This window comes from Chinchilla lanigera, unplaced genomic scaffold (genome assembly GCF_000276665.1).
Source record: "Chinchilla lanigera isolate Chin_1 unplaced genomic scaffold, ChiLan1.0 scaffold00017, whole genome shotgun sequence".
NCBI lineage: Eukaryota > Metazoa > Chordata > Mammalia > Rodentia > Chinchillidae > Chinchilla > Chinchilla lanigera.
In genome coordinates this window covers 15131468-15148562 of record NW_004955418.1, presented here as the reverse complement: position 1 = coordinate 15148562, position 17095 = coordinate 15131468, and positions in this window count along the sequence as shown.

Sequence of the window (17095 nt, the reverse complement as noted above, 5' to 3'; positions counted from 1 at the left end):
AAGACACTCAGATTTCTGTTTTGGGTAAGGAAAATAAGGAGCAAAGAGGGCATTTTCACTTGTTTGCTGAGAATAACATTTTTCTCTCCTTTGTCTTATAATGCAGAGTTCCGTTTTTGTGCTTATGCTTTCTCCAGTACAGCCTATGAATCCATTCTGAATACCACGGATGGACTTGGCTTGAAATAATGTTAATGTTAATCTCATCTGCTTCTGATACAGAGGTTAGTTTAGGAAATCAGTACTTAGCCAGTCCCTTACTTAGCATGCCTCTAGAAGCAGTGTTTATTTATAGCTGGAAAGGTGACCCAGTTCAAGTCAGTGGGAAAAAGTTGTCTGGGGAGCTCTTGAAAGAAGTTTCAGGAACTGAAGACAGGGTCCTCTGACAAACCATTTTTTCTGCCTCTGGAAACAGGAATGAGCCTCAGAGCTATAACTGCCACTGTCATCAGTCTCCATGAGGATAAAGCCAGAGAGAATGGTACCTCCAAGAGTATCATGGAGAAGTTAAATTGAAGTCTATGGGTTATGGCAAACATGAGTCACCCAATTTTGGACTGAATTAAATGAGCCAATACATGTTGTTATTGTTCAAATAACTTTGAACTAGATCTTCAGTTACAGCTGTATCTACAATTATACAACTGATACTTTACTAATAGGAGAGGAACTACTATGGATGAAACTGCTGTGAAATATTTTACCAATTAGACAACTGAAATAAAAAGTGGAGCTTGGAACAATGATCAAAATATGCTGTCAACCTAACCTGCTACATTCCTTTTGGTGGATAATAAATAGACAATAAGCTATGTTGTCATTGTGTAATGAAATAAACATTCCTAGTCATTGGAAGACCACTATTAAAACTTATATTTAGAATCTCAGGTTAGAAAAATGCATGTTAACTATTTATATTGTTATCAATGGTGTTTGTTGATCAAATGTATACAATAATTTTACTCAAGATTTGGTAAATAATTCTGTGACTTTTCTCTGGAATGCACATGCCAGACTTACACACCATTCCTGTCATCTCACTTTATTTTGGGAAAGGAACAACTTCCTGTGAATGTGTTGCTTCTTGCTGAGAAAGGTGCGAGTGCTTCAATTTGGATGCATTATTAAATAGGGAAAAAGACTCATCTAGATAATTCTAGTTAAGTAAGAATTCCACATTTCTCTTTTTGTTTCTCTGAGATCACAATAGTCCAAACTCATCATGACTATGTAAGGACTACACTTTAAAACACAGTGTTCTTCTAATTTAACTGAAGTGGCTTGGTAAACCATGGATTTGCATTCACATTAAAATTTACCCATTGGTGATCTTTAGAGCTATTATGAATATGTTAGAAATTTAAAATTAATTCTACATTTCCCAGTTTGTTGTGTGAAATGAAAATAATTTCTAATTCCATTTTTGTAGCTCCTATTCAATAAAATTTTGGCCAAGTCAATTTCTTTAATGAATGTGGGAAATGGTGAGCTTATGTTAAATTAGGAAAATAGCACGGCTACTGTATTTAATATATGATTAAATATCACAGATATAGAAAATTGATAAAATTTCTTTCTTTTTTGACAATACACATTTTGACTTCACAGACTTCACTTCATTCCAACTATGTTATTTATATCCTTTCATAAAGATTTCTGTCCTGTAGAGGCATACATTTTCTTTGGGCTGTCTTTTAGCATGAGGCAAATTGTAAATACAGAGACACAAATATTTGTCAACTATGTTTTATTTCCTTTACAGATATGAATTTGCCTGTAAGTTCATGGAATGGAAGTTTAACACGTCTGATTCTGAGTCAGAAACGCCTGCTCTGCTGAAATCCCCACACCCCAATGATCTCTTTAATGCCTGCTCTTCTCCTTGACAGTCCCTCTCTCTGTGGGACAAGCTACAGCTTTTGGAAACTATGCTCCACATCAATGCTTTTGCCATTTCTGTCTCTGCCTTTCCAGCCTAATTTGTAGGTAAGGCAATTCTACTCTCCTCCTTCTGTCAGTCCTGCAGAGGTGGCCCAGTCTCTCTCTTTGTACCAAGAAAATGCCTGGTGCCTGCCCTCTTTCAGCTTCCCGAAAGCCCAAAGTCCAAAGGCTAGAGTTTGGTTTTTCAATCCAGTTTGACTCACTCTCTTGTGATAATAGATTTCTGTAACAAAGGATATGACTATTTTAAGAGCCTGGATATGTGCTAGTAAGTAACTATATCTGCAGATAAAAATATTATTCCAATTTATATTTTCATCCTCACCACTACATAATATTGAGAAAACAAATTGCAAGATTAGTGATGAAAACAGGGAAAGAAGGAAAAGGCCGGGGTTGAGAAGAGGAGAACAGTGTGAGCAGCTTGGAAAAAGCAAGAGCAGGAGAGGAAGTAGAAGTTTCCATAACTCAAGGAAACTCATGTTAAATCAAGTTCTAACATCAATACAGAGCATTAATCTCTGCCTAATTTTTTAAAAGAGTAGCACATTTAATAGCTAGTTGTTTTCTGGTTACAGATAACTGGAAGCGTTATTGATAACTAGATTTATAAAATCATTTTAGAACTCTTTCCATATAACATGGTAAAGTTAGTGATGGTAATTCAGATCAGAACAATGTTTGCAAAGGCAGCATGTACGTAGGAAGCAGACGGTGTGTGTGGAGGGAACTCACTTTCTCATGTTTATTGCATTCAGTATTGTTTGCATGGAAAGCATTTTCTTCTTTGACTAACTCAGTGAAAATGATGTCAACCCTTCCTCTATTGTCTCTCTAAAACCAGCTCCTAGATTAAGTAAATTATATATCATGATTTTATTTCCTCATTTAATTTAATTTTATCGATGTAAAAGCAATAGGAAAAACAAAATGGTTCCAGTGTCAAGGGTAATTAAAAAGCCAGCAGAAAGGTAATAAAGTGCACTATTTTTTGCATACACACTTCCTTGTTCATTTACTTGGGGAAAAATCTAATCTTGAGAGAAAGCATAGAATGTGATTTCGTGTCAGCAATAATTAGCAGGAGCAGCTTGATGAGAAGCAGTGATGGAAGAATCAATGACAGACATCGATAAAGTGAAGCCAAATGAGGCTTCTGGTTTTCAAAGTGGGCTCTTACACATCAGCTTAACCGAGTGACTAAGAAATGACATCTTAATCCCAAACACCGTGCCATGAATAGATTGCAAGCTATTTTGACATCGTAAAACTGTGTCAAGCTTTTCCAATTTCCCAAGACAGTACACTATAAGATTTGATAACTAATGCATTCCTTTTAAATACTACAGTTTCATGAAAAAAGATTTTGGAAAGATGTTTAAAAATCGCAGGAAACCACAAAACAAATGAAACATTTAAAAATTTATTAATGTTGCATGCTCAAGTTTTGGCTATAGTTGGAATCATGAGAAAGGTGATAATCTTGAGTCTTTTGTTTCCCTTAATATACCAGACTTTCATTTGAGAGATCGCAGTTTCTTCTACCTCTCTCACTACTGCAGATCAGAACCCATCAAAGTTTGATGATGCTTTGCTTGTTGCTAATATTGTCTGTCCCATGCTTAGACCAGGGTTTTTCCATGTAGTATTACAGACATTTTCAACTGGGTAGTTCTTTGTTGCAGGGAAATCTCTCGTGCATTGTTCTGCACCATCGTTGGCCTCTACTTTCTAGATGGTGGTAGCTCCTCTGAATTGTGATTATCAAGTATTTAATAGACATTGCAAATATCCTCTGGGAGAGTGAAAATCTCCTCTGCTGAAGGATCACTTCTTTAGACTGAGACGTTCCTGTGCACTTTGGATGGCAGGCATAAAACTAATTTGAGATTCTAATACAATCAAAAGCAAGATTCTAGAAGGAATTAAGAAGTCAGACCATGTCAGAAGATGGTGGTTATCAGTCATGGATGTGAGTTAAACCCACGTGGGGGATTGGAAAACTACTGATGCACAGACCAAACCCAAATCAATTACTGAAGATCGCTGGTAAAAGGAATGAGAATTGTGGTTAATAGTGACTAAAGTAAGTTGCTGTGTGGGTTTGATGTGATGCTTTTAGAGCTAAGTATAGAAATTTTATCTTTTGCGTGTTTCTTTACCTTTTAATTTATCTCTTTTCAGAGTCCAGAGTTGTTTCTGTTCACCTTAGCACAGAAGGGACATGAGTGTGCTTCAAATGAAAATCTCTGTAGGGAACCACCAGGAAGTCAAGACAATTCATTTCATTAGCAGCTACTTTCTATACATAGGCTAAGACAGGAAGTCTAAAAGTGAAATTTCTGAGAATCAGCAACATAACATAACTTATTAGAAACAACATTTTAGACCTCTCCAAAGCTACTGAATGAAAAATTGTGGGTTGTATCCAGCAATTTGTATCTTATAAGGTTATACTGGAGCATACTAAAATTGCAGAACTGTGGACATGAGATCTTTTCCATACTCATGTAAGTGTTTTCACAGAATTTTACTGATTGTCCCTGACAAGCCCAACATCCATCACTAATAAATATTTTCACTAAATCTTTAAGTACTTTTCCTGGGGGTTCCATTTTATCACAGATACTCATTGTTGAATCGATGGTGTGTTTATACATGGTGTGAAATTCTTTAGTGGGATAGAAGAAGAACTGAAGGACACATTGAGGCAGGCAGATGGTCTGTACACAGACCTGGCCCAAATAAACAAACCCTCACACTCTTCCAAATTTGTTGGCTCCACTGTGGGATAATTCTGATCTCCAACAACTTTTGACAGATAGTGTTTAACCATGAGGAGGCCAGGGAGAATGACCCATAAGAGACATTCAGAAGAGTTGGCCACAGGCAGAAGAAAAACATGACACTGGATAGAATCACTGATGATGGGGAAGGAGGGAAACAAAGCTACTTTGTGCTTTCCATCTTACATTTATTGTAAGTGAACTATACTCTTGCATTCTACATCAGTAGTTTAAATATTATTGGCCAAAAAATGGATATGGGTTTCTATATGGCCACGTATTATTTAGTAGTTGATTCAACTGTCTCCGGTGGACAGGATCATGGAACTCACTTTCTAGTGGAAAATATCAATATGACTTTGTATAATCACTGGAGTTGGTAGAAAAGAGGCTTTTATTAGAGGACATTGAAAGCATATAAGAAGATGCTATTGCAGCAGACTTATAGTGTCAATGGATGTGGTTTGACATCAGCTTTGAGATCTCCTTTGCAGATAGAGTTCTTAGGATTTATTGATGGATTTCATTAAAATGGTGGGATCACACCTGCCACCGACACCTGAGTTTTTGCTAATCATCCAAGTAAATATGAAATATCTGAAATCAGTTAACCTAGCAAGAATCAATATTATAAAGGTTGAGAAATTAAGTTGTCTATTTTGACCATAGTAATTCTAAAATTCCGGGGTCTTAAAAGTGGAGATACTAACAAAGCAGATCCATAAAGAAACCTAGGGAAAACCAGAACTATAGTTAGAGATTTAAATTTGGGGGTCCTCTGCAGAAGGATCTGTAAAGTCCTGTGCATTGATAAAATCTATCTAATGATAAGAGAGAAGACCTTTCTGAAAATAGTTTCTCTTATCAGTATTAGTTTAGGCCCAATACATACTATTTCCTTCATCAGTTTTCTTGTGTTTAGTGTTACAATTTTGCCGGTCATATACAAAATTTCTTTGTGTCCATTTTCACAATTTTTAATTCAATAATTAAATTAAAGTATCCCATTGACAACAACTTGTCTATTACCATCATCATATTGCAGCTTCCCATTGGATTTGACGGAGGCTGGGACCAGGTAGTCAACTTCCTATTGAGAATATAAGTTGGAGTAGTTTAGCTATGCATGGTTAAATCAAAGAGTTTGATTTTTTGTTTGAAGTCTTTAAAATTTCCTGTTATTTTCTTTGTTTTTTGCTGATTTTTTTACTCAATTGTCTTGTTAGCTGCTCTAAGCCTGACAGCCATAGGAGGTCAAGAAAAATAATTTAACTAGGAAAATCATCACAGTTATCCAGTGAGCTATTTTTGAAAATTGGAAAGGATGAATGAATGTTCACAGGTATGTGAGCTCCCATTTTCTAGTTTCAAGAAATGTTACTCCAGAATGATAGTAATTTGTAGAAGTAGAAGTTGAGTCTTTGTATAAGTACATATCTACTTTTATATAGGTAAACATGTAGAGACTGCACTATTTTCCACCAATAAATTTTATGGCTTTTATGTCAAGTAAAGATATTTGTTAATATGTTCTCTGCAGTTCATAATATAACTCTTTGCAAGCTAGACTAACCAAATGGTTTCCCTATTGGGCTGTAAAGGAGTCAACAGCTAGTTTAGAGGTCCTAGAGGCAGCATTTGGGAAGATTTAACGTGTCCAGCTTGGGCCATTTATGTTGCCTCTCTATCTTTGCAGTTCCTTGGGGTGCCTTCCTTAGTCTTAGCACTCAAAAAAGCTTGGGGAAAGGATTTCTGTAGATAACTCACTTGGCTTTGACAGGCTGTGAGATCCAATCTGGAGCCAAGATAAACCAAAAGCTCATTTTTGCATTTATTTGTTAACACAGAAAACCTGATTATTTTTTAGAGATTATTCAAAAAGCAATTCTACATGAGAAATGTGAACTTGCACCTTGATGCCAGGTTTATATTTATTTTTATTTTTTTATTTCTTGTTAAAAGCTTAGAAAACACATGGGTAGAAATACTGGCTTTTTTTATCCCAGAAGTCATTCTTAATGAATGATCAATTTTTCTGCTGAAAGAGAACCATAAGGGAAAAATTCTATGATGTTGACCTTCTATTAACTTAATGAGTAAACTGGCAAGCAGGAAATTAAAAATGGCATGTCTAGGATAGAGTACCATCTGTTGAAGGTGCAACATGAAACCATTTTATTGTGAACATATATAAATAGGTGCTACAAGAAAAGTCAATATTAGAGATGGTGCTGGTATCTCGGCTTGTTCTATGTACAGTTCCATACAGAAATTCATCCCATTTGATAGATACTAGGTTTTGAGAGCTGAAATTCACACAGCACAGGACCATGAATTCAACATGATTGCATATGTACTATATGCCAGGAACTGTACTGTGTGCTGGAAATATGAAAATGAGTAAGACACAGGGAACCTCTGTGTCATAGTTTGCAGTTTTTCAAGGGGAACAACATAATACAGGACACATATTTTATAAGATTATTTATAATAGTCACCCAAAGAATCATATACGAGAGAGTGCAGGAAATCTGTCCACACACTAAAGACCAAACAATCCAGCTGAGAGCCTGGGTCCCATGATAATGTCCTGCATGAGTCCAGCTGAAGACGTAGAGCCCATGGCAATGTCTCATGCAGGCCTGTTTCATGGATCTGTGCTGGGAAGGCCCAATGGTTAGTGGTGGAAGCTAGAAAGTCTGTGCTAGTAGGATGAAAGATCTGTGCTAGCAGGCTGAGGGCTCTACACTGGCCAGGAAGAGATGCTCAAAGTAAGAACCAATGCTCCCCACAAAAGTACCTCAGCAACAGTGAGGTTCCAAGATCCTCCAAAGATCAGGACAGCTGAGTTCCCATCAGGAAAGCAAATGCAACAAGCTTCACCAGGAGACTGAGCATTGCACCATTTTTGCTTCTGGATCCAGGAAACAATGCTGAGGACCAAAGCTCCCCCAAAGTGAACCAGAGCCATTGTCCGTAACAGCAAGGTCCCAAACTTCCTGGAAGATGAGAACAGCCGATTTCATCAGGAAAGCCAGCATGATAAGATCCTCCAAGAGAACCAACAGCTCCTTACATCTTCTCAGCAGCTTCCAACAGGCTCTCAAGAGGTTCCCAACAGCTTCTATCAGCTCCTGCAGCTTTCCACCTCTTCTTCTTGAGTTCCGCCTCTTGTGCTGCTGGTAACAATCCTCAGGTGGGCATCCTACACTCAGCACTGCACTTATTAAGTTGAGCTGGGTGTTACAAGTTCACCACCAGTTATTAACCCACCACACTTTGTAAGAAACATGCAGTTTCTATTCTTGGCTCTAAAATTAAATTCTGACTAGATTAACGCTGTTTATGCTCTTAGATTTTAAGTTTCAGAGTCCTAACATACGCAATTATGATGGTTCATTTTATGTGCCACCTTTACTGGCAGATGGAGTGCTCAGATATTTGGTTAAACATTATTGTGGGTGTGTCTGTGAGGGTATTTGTGGATGACATTGACATCTGAATTGATTGGCTATGTAAAGCAAGTTGTCCCTCACAGTGTGAGTGGCATTATCTAACCCCTTTGGGGTTGAACAGAGCAAAAAAGTGTAATAAAGGAGAAATTCTTCCTCTGAATGTTTTCAGGCTAGCACATAGTTCTGTTTTACTCATACTAAGACTACACCACTGCTTTTGTGGGTTTCCAACTTGCAAACAGCAGACTGGGACTTCTCAGCCTCCTCAATTATGAGTCAATTTGCTATAATAAATGCTATTATCCATGAATTTATATGTTACATGTATGAATGCATATAGGTGTGTATACATATATTAAATGTATGTTTTTATATCCTGTTGGTTCTGTTTCTTTGGAGTATGCAGTTATAACCAATGCACTCCAGAAGCACATGTAGACAAATAAAGTAGGCCAACGCCACAGAGGAAAGCTCTACAAAAACCCAGGGCCTCAATCTTCTTGTGAAGCATGCCAAATACTTTAGCACTACTGGCTCCAAAAGGAAAAGTCTAGATTCACATTTAGAAGTCACTGTTGAAAATTAATTCACAATTTTTTCAAACTAAATTAAAAAACATAGATCAGAATAGGACTATCCACTACCAACAAAACATGTATATATATCACACAACTAAAACTGGGTTTTTGATTCATGAAAAAGGGAGAGGATGTGTCTAATTTATAATGGGAAAAGAACCAGGTCCCAATGCCCTAGCAGCAATGAAGGAAGCTATAATACTCCTGGCTACTTTTAATTTTTAAGGTAAACTCTTTAATCTTTCTGTATACCTGGCTACAATGAGCCGGGGTTGGTCAAAGGTCACTGACAAAGCAGATTCCTGGATTTCCACTTAATGACACAAAAAGTAGCTGCTTGATTAAATTTCAAGTAATATACAGCCATTTTATAATTCAAATCCAAGCTGGGCATGGTGATGCATGCCTATGATCCCAGCACTCAGGAGGCTGAAGCAGGAGGATGGTTGAGAGTCTGAGACCAGCCTGGGCTACAGAGTGAGCTCAAGGCCAGCCTGAGCTGCATAGTGAGACCCTGTCTCAATAAAGGTAAAAAAAATGTATATAATTCAAATCCATAAAAGGATTTAATTGGAAAAACCCAGAGGGTTATTTGTGGTCTTCAAAAACATTAGTAAACTAGAACAACTAACCACAGGTGTGCTTACTCAATTGGTCTGATTTTGTGAGAGCTCATTTTATTTTGTAAAATTTTGTGTTTCTTAATTCTTACACAGGTTGGGAATAAGTCATATGTGGAGTTAGTTGATACCCTGGTAACAGGGTAATTCCTAAGCACACCAGTGCTCATGGTGTGCTTAGGAATTTCTGAGAGTAGAAGTCAATCACAGAGATTATTCTAGCCAGAATAATTTGTTCACAGAGATTATTCTAGCCAGCATAGAATGTTCTAGAAGATGTTGGGAGTGATATTTTCATGGGCACAGTTTTCATCTTCTATTAAAAGTTGGAGTCTTAGTCTGTTCTATGTGTGGATTACATTACTCATTTTATTTCCATGCATTAAATGCCCCTTTAAATACCACTAGAAATGTAGCATGAGATCACAGCAGTCATTACTGCTTACAAACTAGCTATATAACAAAGAAAAAAGCAAACAACAGGAATGAAAAACAACAATTTGCAGGGATTAGATTTACAGTCTCACACTTTCTTTGAACAACTACTAATGCTACTGTCTCCACCCATTCTCCTGGTAATTTGTGAGTGAGTGTTTACTATCATGAGCTACAACATACGGGTTTTCATAAGCAACATGCATCAAAATAGTCATAATATATTAATAGTATTGTGGTAATTGTCATATTTATTAATAATTAACACTCTAGTTTCTACGTGTCTGTTTTCCTCAACTATGATATTGTAGTAATAACGATTTTTGGGTAGCATTTTGTGTGCAATGAAATAATACAATAAACATGTCTAATGCTGTGTCTGGAACATAGGAAATATGCATGTCTACAGGTACTTAATTTTTTGGTGATTCTACAAATATTTATAAATACCTTCTTGATGCATAATGTGTATCTAATTAAGAAGCTGGTTGAAAAGATCAGATTTTTTTACTCAGGTTAAGTGATATCTGAAATGAAACTTATTTATATATTTATAAAGTTATGCTACCTATTTTCATTGATCTAAAATTTCATGGGAGTTAATAGAAAAGAAGTAAAGTTGTATAAAATTTGGGCTGTGGATCACTGGTGGTCCTTTCTTGGAGGAACTGGTTGTTTATACCTTGCATTTATTTGAGTTGATCAGTACCTGTGCTGTAACAGTAGTTAACTATGCAAAAACCATTTTTGCATATATATAACATATTCAATGAAATAATCTATGGAAAATGTTTAACTTGGCATTGAGTACAGAGCAAGAATTCAATAAATTTATTTCTGTTATTATTTCCATCACCATAATGCAAAAATGAATCATATTCAGAAAAGGAATCTTATTGTCTAGTCTTAGAGAACAGGTAGTTTCACAATGACCATAATATAAGATGGAAAAAGGTAATACCAAGAAAATGTAGAAGATTTTGAAGGAAAAATCTTTTCCTATCATGGAGATAGGAAAATGTAGACTAATGGTGGAGGTGGACATGTTTGAAATAGAAACAAAGAATTGGCCTGGTTTGGGTGGTTGAGAATTGGAGGAAAGGTTACTGGTTCTGAAACCAGAAATACAACAGTCCAAGGCAGAAGACGTAGGAGAGAATAGATGGAACTATAGAAGGTTGAGTGGAGGAAACAAAAGGACAATCTATGTAACTGAACTTCATAGAATAAGGTTGGGTACATTCTGCCTAGCAAGGTGACTTAGAGACGTACTGGGTTCTGAGTGGCAGACTGGAATTTAGATTTACCCCACCTTGTAGGTGGGACATAGCAATCAGCTGAAACTGCACTCATTTCCTCAAAGAACCACATAGGTCAGCAGAATTCAGGCTTCTCAAACTCAGCAGAATTAACATGTCGGGTTGGCTAACCCTTTGTGGAAAGGGGCTGTCTGGTACATTGTAAGATATTTAGCATCATCTTCTCTGGCCACTGTCCATTACATAATATCAACATACCTTCTATGCAGCAACCAAAAATGTCTCGAGACATTGCCAAATATCCTCTAGTTGAGAAACAGTTGCATAGATGATCGAATAATAGAGGTAATTTTTAGTAATGACTGAAATTGTTTCCTTTTTTCTCTTTTTGTCTTCAAATTTCTTGGCTCTTATACCTCACAGAGAAATTTATGGTAATGTAGGAAACTACATAACAATTTTCCTTTATTTTCTATCCAAGATCACACCAGTGATCCTTGAGGCAGTGTGTCCTCAAGGCAGAGAAGAACTTCTGAGGAAACCTGATAGTGAGAACTTGCTCTGGCTAAGAACAATAGTCTGAAAACCAGAGAGGAGATTGAAGCCCAGGAGAGTGTGGGATAGTGGGGCTTCTGTCCTGGACATCAGCACACACCTAGTGAGAGGGCAACTTTGACTGTTTATGTCTAAAGTGTTCGCTCAAATTTTCATGTGTTCATAGGTGGGACTGGATCACAGGATACTATATTAATCAATGGATTCATCGGCAAGGCCTGGGTGGAGGTGAGTCACTGGGGATATAACCTGGGAGGCTATATCTTGTCCCTAGCTCCCCACTTCCATTTCTGTTTCCTGGCTGCTGTGATTTGAGCAGCTTTCATGCCCCTCTGTCATGCTGTTTTTTCTTCAAGCCAACCAGCCATGGACTGTATCAGCTGATAACCTGAGCCAAAATAAACATCTCCTCTTTTTAGTTGTGGGTGTCGAGTATTTTTTCCCAGTAGTGAGAATGTAGTATAAAGAATGGTACATGAGGCCCAGCTGCTCTAACATAGACTGCCCACTCAAAGGAGTGATTAAAGATGGGTTTGGAAAGGGGGCATTTACATAGCTGTGGGCAATTTTAAGAAAAAAAACAAGATTGGTGATGCTATCGTCCTAGGAAGAAAACCTGAAGTTACAAATGAAGGAACTATGTACCAAAAACTGTCACCGTAGCTGTAGTCTTCAAAGAGTGTCATGAAATGAAAGCTGTGCCATAGTTAGAACATGTTCCCTGCCAACACAGGAAGGTTACCTACGATAATATTCTACCTCTTTCTCTTCTTACCTTTATACCTTTCGTCTGTTCCTCCTGTAGCAGAAGATGTCCCACTCTAGCCAGTATATACTTCAGTTTGTTAGTTGCAGTTACAGTTCCTGTTACTTTTGTTTCTTAGAAATGGCTGGTCACTGTGATGTATAGCTGGTCACTACAATGCATATTGTATAAACCAATCCCCAATTGACAAGCCATTCTGTCTCTGCACTTCCTGCTTGGTTCTCTTACTTAAACCCTAGACCACCAGAGATCAGGGCCTGATATTTTGGGAATGATGCTGATGAGTGCCTGTCAACGTAAATAAATCTGCCTCCAATTCCTGGTTGCTGTGGATGATTTGGGCCCTCACCTGCAGTTCTGTGGCAATGAACATATGGCATAATTGAGGCCTTGCACCCTCATTAGATAAGTCATGCCTAAATCCCCACAAAGGGGTGCGGCCAGGTGGGCATCTGAATGGTTTCTCTGAGAGGCATCCACCCTTGTCTGTTGTGCCATCATTCAAGAGTATGAAACATATCATAGGGAGATAGAATGGGAACTAAGTTAATTTAGTTCCCATTTTAACTTAGTTAAAACCCACAATCCTTGACTGCAGGAAAAGGGGCTTTTACAGAGTTGAAATGAAACTAACTGCTCCCTGCACCTCAAAGAAAAAAAAAGGGAAAAAGAGGCCCATTCCTCCTGTGAATTCTGCCTTAGCACCCTCGTCAGCTGCTACAGTTGCTGCCAACACCAAAAGCCTCACTCTCCACTCCCAACTTGTCTACTTCCAGCCAATTGAACTGGTTCCAGCTAGCCATGGCCTGCATTCAGCCACACAGGCCCTCCCTCTGAAACTTCTGCTTCACAGCTACACCTATCCTGGTCAGATAGTGTCATCTAACACCCACCAGAGATGACTGTCAAGGATTCCTTCTTCTTCTTTTTTTTTTTTTTTTGTACCTGGAATTGATCTCAGGACCTTGTGCTTGCCAAGCAGGCACTTGTGCCACTGAGCTATATCCCTGGCCCAGGGATTCCTTCTGAGTTCCACATTTTGACTAAGGAAAAATTAGACTGCCAGCCTGATGAATGAGTTGCCATGGGCTTTTCAAAGGTCATATCACCTAGAAACAACCCACTTGAGCACTTCTCAAAGATGTCAAAGAGGGGAACAAAAAACCCATCAACCACTGTTATGCAGAAACCTGATAAAAGAAAAGCATCTGATATTTGTAAGAAAATATATTCTGATAGACAACCATACCCTCTGGCTAGAAGTTATAAGGACACAAAAATAAATGCCACCTCCATCGTGAGACACAAAGAAACCTGACTATCCAGGCCCACCTCAACCTGAATCTCTCCTCACCCTGTCAACCATGAATGAGTAGGACAGCCCAAGCTCTATCAAACTGGGCCCCCAAGAGCCTATGGTCACTGCAAAAGTTGGAGGCAAACCTATGGCTTTCCTGGTCCACAATGGAACAGAAGTGTCTAGCTTCAAAAGTTCCCTCTAGCAAAAAGTTAACATCACTAGGGCAACTGGGTCTCTTGATTCTCATCCCTTTTGCCAGGCACAAACTTGCAGCCTGTGAGGACATCTTACCAAACATGAGTTCCTGTAAGAGCCAGTGCCCATACTGCTTCTAGGAAGAGGCTTTCTCTTTACGTTAGCAGCAACTCTTTCCTTTGCACCGAGCCAGTCAGCCTCCCTCTCATTTAAACCTGCACTTTCAACTTGGACTGTTTCTCGAGAGGAAGATGACACCCACATCAGCCTGAGACAGATAACCTAAATTGTGAAGTCTGAAAACTCTCCTCCCAGACATGTGGACTAAAGATTCACCTCCAGACCTGGCCATCAACCATGCTGCTTCACCACAACCCCCATTGCTGTCACATGTCACCGGAAGCACAAACAGGCATCCAGTCACAGAACAGCCTGATAGAGTGTTAATCACCTTGGGAAAGATTTCTTTGCCATCAACAATGCAGCCATCACCTTGCATTTTGAGATTCCCAGCCAGTAGAGCATTCTTGGACTGTTATTCAACTGTCACAAGGGATTTTGAATTCTCCCACCATTTGGGGGAGGCTGTAGCAACATATTTGGCTTTGGGAAAGCTGTTTCTCTGTCCCTTCCAGCTCCATCATGGTCCTCTGAGAAAGAAAAAGATGAGGCTTCAGAGCTGTAAGACATCTATAGACTGTCAAACTGCTAAAATATATCTCTCCTGCATGTAAAGCTAGTTCAAGATCTTCAAGTTTCCAGTGCTGCCATGGTTGCCCTCCATACACATTGCCTCAGTTTTCTGCCACCCACAGCCTTCTGGCTCACCTGTCTGGACCAAAAGAATGCCTTTTCTGCTTTTGATTGGCTCCTGTCAGCCAGCTCTTCTTCTCTGTAAAGAGGAAGGTGCCAGGAGTCAGATACAGTACCCAGAGCTGTGACTCCATGATTCACCCAGATATACTAGAGGTGGTTTTACTAACTCCTTAAAGGGCTCCCAAGGCAATCCCATTGATAGTTAAACTTAACCAGCATACCACATTTTTATTAAATATTAAAGCACAAATATAACTAGGCAATACTAAGGAGGGAGAGTATACCAAACACAAAAAACAGAATATGCAAAGTCTTGGAGGATACAAATACTCTGGGATACTTACGAAAAAACAAATAATTTGACCCAAGGCATGGAAGTGGTTTGGAGTGACTGCAAGGAGCAAAGGGGTGAGACTGTGATGGTGAGTCAGATGAGGCTTTGTACTGCTCATCAAAGGATTTGCATTTTGTCCTCCTCTAAGAATAAGACGACAGTCAGTAGAGCTTGGAGCTGCGGCATGATACGTTAAATCTGTCTAGTTAAACTGGGAATTATTCTGAAGAGCAGAATTAGGGTATAGGAAGACTACTTAGAATATAGTATGCTGATAAGGTGAGTGATGGCTGAAGTTTTATCTGAAATCAAAATAAGATAATGGTGACAAAGAGAAGTACATCAATTCCAAAATTAATATGTATGTATTTTTCTCATTCATGGGGAATCTGTTTATTATTTTTAGCTGTCGATTTCTGTAGAATTTGCCTCAGCTTGTGCTCATGACCACAGTTCTTTACGTTCCTAACCATACAGTCTATTTACAGAAGTTTAGTGAGATCAGGGTGATTCTTCCCTTAGTGTTTAGGATTACGGAAATTGAAACACAAAAATTTGGACCAGTGAATTTGATCTGAAAAGTTGTATAACTATTGATGGGTGAGGAGAAAAGAATCTGACATCAGGCAAGGCTGAGTGTAGCGTTTGAGTGACTGACCATTGAGTCTTTTATATCCTGCTCTTAAGTACCACACATGGAGATATCTCTATAACAACCATATCTTTTTGTAGTTTAATTAGTGTGAGTAAAACTTGATTTCAGTTGTCTTTTTCATATCTTTTATTCAGTCCTTCAACATTATCATGGGAGTCTACTCTGTAGCTTAGAATTCATGTAGAGGTAACTGCACAATAGATTGAAGGCCTCTATGGCTTTAGGTACTCTAGCCCCTTATTTACAATTGCCTCAATTTATGTGTTAGAAGGTAAGAATTTCCTTTTATTCTATAATCATAGTTTTAGTACTCCAGTTTCTAGCTTTGGGCTGATGTATTTGTCAGCTCCTTGGGAATCTATTTTCACTAAGCAGAAAGGTTATGAGACTGACCAACGCAGACACACCCAGTCTATTTGAAGCCTTGTGGAAGGATACATTGATGTGTTTTGACTAGTACTGATTATACTGTCTTACAGGATGCTGCTTTGGCTGTGGAACAGGCTATGAGAAGTGACTGCTCCATTTGATGGTAAGCTTAAAAGCATGAGGTGCTTAGATTTAATGTTCAAACTCCAGGCTTTTCAGAACAAATAGGGCTCCTACAATTTGAAGACTCTGAAGCAAGTAAATGGAACTGAAAGCATCTTAGAGCTCCTTGTTGACACCACATGGTCATAAAACCTTCAGACTCTGCAAAGAGGTCGTAAAGCAAATTGCTCCTTCACAAGTAAACCGATTAAAGGGAGACACGGCTTAGACATCTTGGAGCCTAATGAGGGTGTTTCGGGGAAATGATGCTCCTTTTCTAGAACAAATAATAAATTTTTGTTATGTGTGAGAAATAGAATTACTCATAGGAATAAAGTCAAGGGACAGGGTACACATTATATTTTATTTTCAGTAACATTGGGCTGAGACTCAGGAGTCTTGCAGGTCCTAATCTGGTGTTAACTGAGTGACTTTGGGTAAGGAAACTAACCTCTCTGTTTGCCTTTTCACATTTACAGATGAGAAAGTCAATTCATGCAATAGGCATTTGTTGAGAACATGTTATTTACCAAGTCTTTTCACACATGTTGTCTTACTTCACTCTTATAAGAATCCCATGAGGAACCCATTACTATCATTCATGTCAACCAAGAGTGCAACACAATCTGTCTGAGATGCTTACAGATTTTAAGTAGTAAAACTAAGGTTCAGCCTCAATTGTCCAAGTTCAGTGCTCTTCCTGTCAGAGTAATCTGCCTTCCTTACAGCTCAATAGCATTTTTAATGTATGTAATTATATTTATTAAAGTTTGTTTTTCTTAGGCAGTATTATTCAGTTTCCTTTGTGTGTGTTTGTTTATCCAACTTAAATGTAAGGTCTTCAAATACAAAGGCTTAGATTTTAGTAT